The sequence below is a fragment of the Schistocerca piceifrons genome, chromosome 3, assembly GCF_021461385.2.
Source record: "Schistocerca piceifrons isolate TAMUIC-IGC-003096 chromosome 3, iqSchPice1.1, whole genome shotgun sequence".
Classification (NCBI taxonomy): Eukaryota; Metazoa; Arthropoda; class Insecta; order Orthoptera; family Acrididae; genus Schistocerca; species Schistocerca piceifrons.
This window is the reverse complement of record NC_060140.1, coordinates 940,155,145-940,159,220: the sequence shown is the minus strand read 5'-3', so window position 1 is coordinate 940,159,220 and position 4,076 is coordinate 940,155,145. Positions and strand designations below refer to the sequence as shown.

Below are 4,076 nucleotides of genomic sequence, written 5' to 3'. Positions count from 1 at the left end.
TGACGTCGCTGAGGCGCTGTGTATATAAATTCGATTGTTCTTAAAGGGTCGTGTTGTTGTCACCGCCGACTCGCTCTGGTGGTGGATGTTTCGTTTTCTGATGTTGTCTGTAGGAATGGTTAAGCTGAATGGGGTCGAGACTAATGTATTTATTGGTTCCAGAATGAGATACACTCCGCAGCGGAGTGTGCGCTGATATGAAACTTCCTGACAGATTATAACTGTGTGCCGGGCCGAGACTCGAACTCGGGTCCTTTGCCTTTCGAGGGCAAGTGCTCTACCAATTGAGCTACCCGAAGCACGGCTCACAAACTCTCCGCCAGTACCTCGTCTCCTACCTTCCAAACTTCAAATCTCATTCCGGAAACATCCCCCAGGCTGTGGCTAAGCCATGTCTCCGCAATATCCTTTCTTCCAGGAGTGCTAGTCCTGTAAGGTATGCAGCAGAGTTTCTGTGAAGTTTTGAAGGTAGGAGAGGAGGTACTGGTGGAATTACAGTTATCAGGACGGGTCGTGAGTCGTGCTTGGGTAGCTCAGTTGGTAGAGCACTTGCCCGCGAAAGGCAAAGGTCGCGAGTTCGAGTCTCGATCCGGCACACAGTTTTAATCTGCCAGGAAGATTTAATTATTGGTTGCTTATTTGCTTTCGGTTGTTGACCTGTTAATTTTCGTTTGTAGAGTGATTCCAGTCTTTAGTTGAGCCACTTCGGCGACTCGCGGGTCAGTCACGATGAAAATGATGATGAAGGACACTCACGAAGCCTTTACGAATGGCACTAAATCGAGCTACATATCAGGTACCACTAGATGTAGTACCTGCTATGTAGCTCGATTTAGTGCCATTCGTAACTCCCCTGAAGCATTTAGATCCTGCCCGGTCAACAAAGGAACCTCAATGGTTGCCAACAGCTTAGGCGTTATTCGTCACTCCTATGCGCAATACACGAGCAAAACCAATATGAAAAAACCTGTTGCGTCTTGGATGCCGGAGTATTCGACGTGTATTTCACATATTGCTAAAAACGGCAGTGAGTTGCTGTCATCTGCATTTAGGGGCGCACTGTTACCAGTTCCGGAGCATGTCTTCCATCTTCAGGTGCTTGCATTCTGTCATTTATTTATTTGCTGATGATGATTGTGTTCAGAAACATTCGCCAAGAACCGTTGTGTGCGTTCAGTATTCGGTATACGTAATTTTAGTAGATTTTATATTCTACAACTGTTGTGAAACATTGATACCAAGACATATTGTCCGATTAGTCATGATCTGTTTCCAGAAAAATATTTTAGCGTGTTGTTATAGGTCGCTGAATACGAATGTACACAGAAATGCTGCTCAGTGCTATATGTATAAGCCATGAACTTCAGCTTAACTGATGCAGTAATTATGGGAATGATAAATTGTGTTAACATGATAGTGAGTGGAGAAGTAAAATTATATTTGACTTTCCATTATATAACTCTTCCTTTCAGATCGAGAGGAAGAATTATATGGTCAAAAAACATACACTGTTAATTACTGTGGTTTATTGATTAAGGTATGTAGTACCACTGTCCGCTGCCGCAATAATATATTCGCAGTTTCTAATTCGAAAGCGCATGAATAATAATTATTGCAGGCGCGTTAATTCGATAGCTCTAAGGCTTCAGAGAGAATTAACAACTGTCGGCTCTGAAAATGTTTGCTGCCGTTAGTAGCGATTTGCTTGAGATGTCAAAAATCTTTCCTGAATGTTCGTCAGCAAGCCGTCATTCCAAAAATAGCTACACATACATACTTACATAGGTATTGGCCGAGGCAGGAGTGCGTGTGTGTGTGTGTGTGTGTGTGTGTGTGTGTGTGTGAGAGAGAGAGAGAGAGAGAGAGAGAGAGAGAGAGAGAGAGAGAGAGAGACAGACAGAGATGCCTGCTTCTAAAGAACTAGTGATGAATAACTTACAAAAATTCAGTGATAGGATGTTGTTCATTTTCATCGCCATCATTGACATAGACTAAGTCTGCATTCTCTGGCGATGAGAAGTGACTGGGTTACATATTTCAAATAGCATCTATAATACAAATTACTTGAGGCATCCTTTCATTGACTATGACTGCTTCATCAAATCACAATCGATCTAATGCAATGTAGCCCGCCTCTGTGGCCGAGCGGTTCTAGGTGCTTCAGGACGGAACTGCGCTGCTGATATGATCGCAGGTTCGAATCCTGCCTCGGGCATGGACGTGTGTGATGTCCTTAGGTTAGTTAGGTAAAGTTGTTCTAAGTCTAGGACTGATGAACTCAGATATTAAGTCCCATAGTGCTCAGAGACATTTTAACCATTTGAACGTCCAGTTTACACCAGTACGGAAATAAGAATACGTTTCAACAAATCGATTTTCGCAAAATACTCACTGATTTTCATCCATAACAGGTTGCACGATTTACGCTCCAGTCATAGAGGAACAACACTCATGGTAAGCAACTTTATGGTAAGAGAGTTATGCGAAGACTGTCAATTGATAGAAACAGATGTAATTTTATCGAAGCTTTCTGTAATGTAAATAAAACGTATAAACAGGAAATACAGATTTAATTATTTTTTTCAGAGTATTGACGTTTGTGACCATTTGTCTATTAACAGGGACACATTACAATAATTACTAGTCCACAAAAAGCAAATAGAATTTGTTGTATGTACTAAAACTGTTGTTTCTTTTGTGCATATATAACTAGGACTCCTGTAGCAATCAAGCCGTCTAGAAAGACTCCATTTTCACTCATTTCTTAAATCCTCTGCAAAATTTTTGATTGTAAATGTGTTCACCATGCTAGTCGTTCTCACCGGCAAAATCACCTGGGAAGATGTCTGCGTAGGAAACCAAAATGCAACTTTCACAAACATACGCCTTCTCATTAGATGATAAGAATTAATTTCTTGCTCAAATGCTGTTTTATTAAAATTGATAACCGGTTTCTATTTTGTTACAATCAATAGATCTAAAATTATAGCAGTGACATATTTTAAATCTGATGATAGCTGCAAAGCCGAAGTCGGCTATCGATTTTAATAAAGCGGATGTGACTAACACACTGACTTTTCAAATGTAATCCGACACTAGGTCACCGCTTTCTCATAGGGTCAAAATAGCCTCATTTAGTGATAAGTCTTCTCTCCATTTTCAAGAACTGACCGGAAAAATGAGCGAATAACAATAGTATTCAGTTCTTTTATTTCCAGAAATTTAAGGCAAAAATTGTCACTTGAGTGATCAAATCATTCTTTCGGAATGTAAAAATGCAACGATTTAATAACGAGCTAACTTACAGTACATTCTAAATTCTTTCCATCTGCTTTGTATTAGTAATTAAGAGAATTTAAAATATGTAATATGTGCATAACTGTAATTGATCTGTTCGCAGTAGCTCTGACTACTGCTCTCATTTACCTCAGTTCATCAGCTATTGCAAGACGTACGTTTCTTCAGTATCCAGAAACCATGTGTCACATTCTTCGCTCTAGGAGCAAGATGATCGCATTTATCCTACAACTGCCACATACAATGAACGATCCATCTCGATTCACACATAGCACCTAATAGTTTACGGAATCAAAGCTACAAAGGGTGTAATAAAGCCATTGTCTTAATATTTCCACGACGTCCATGAAGCAGTAAGATTTTTGTGAAACAATCATGCTTATTTGAGTTTGCTTGACTGTATACAGTGTCTTATGAATGGTGGCTTTCATGTTCAAACTATGTAACAAATCAGTATTAGAAGAGGTTGCTGGAATTCGTATCAACAACGGCTGTACTGAAATTATCAGAGAAATATCACGAGAAGGCGACACTGAATAACTTATGTGCTTTATTTTTAAGTTCTTTGTCACAGCCGTAGGTATGAAAGGAGGTTGTGTTGCTCTGTATGTGTCTATAACTAATCTCATTCCTTAATGGTATAAACGCAGTTCCAAGTAAACGTTGTCAGATGATGGACAAATAAAGTGTAATTCTAAGTCTACTTAAAAACTCTGTCAGCTTCTTTACTTTTATTATACGAGCACGTTAGCTAGAGAATGAATACTTGATTTTTTATC

General features: G+C 39.7%; 1 non-coding gene across 1 annotated transcript; it reads right to left on the bottom strand.

Annotated features, from left to right (window-relative positions):
- Positions 1-225: 225 nt before the first annotated feature.
- On the bottom strand, positions 226-301 carry Trnas-cga. The gene has a single exon. It is a non-coding gene; the product is annotated as a tRNA-Ser (tRNA).
- Positions 302-4,076: the final 3,775 nt, after the last annotated feature.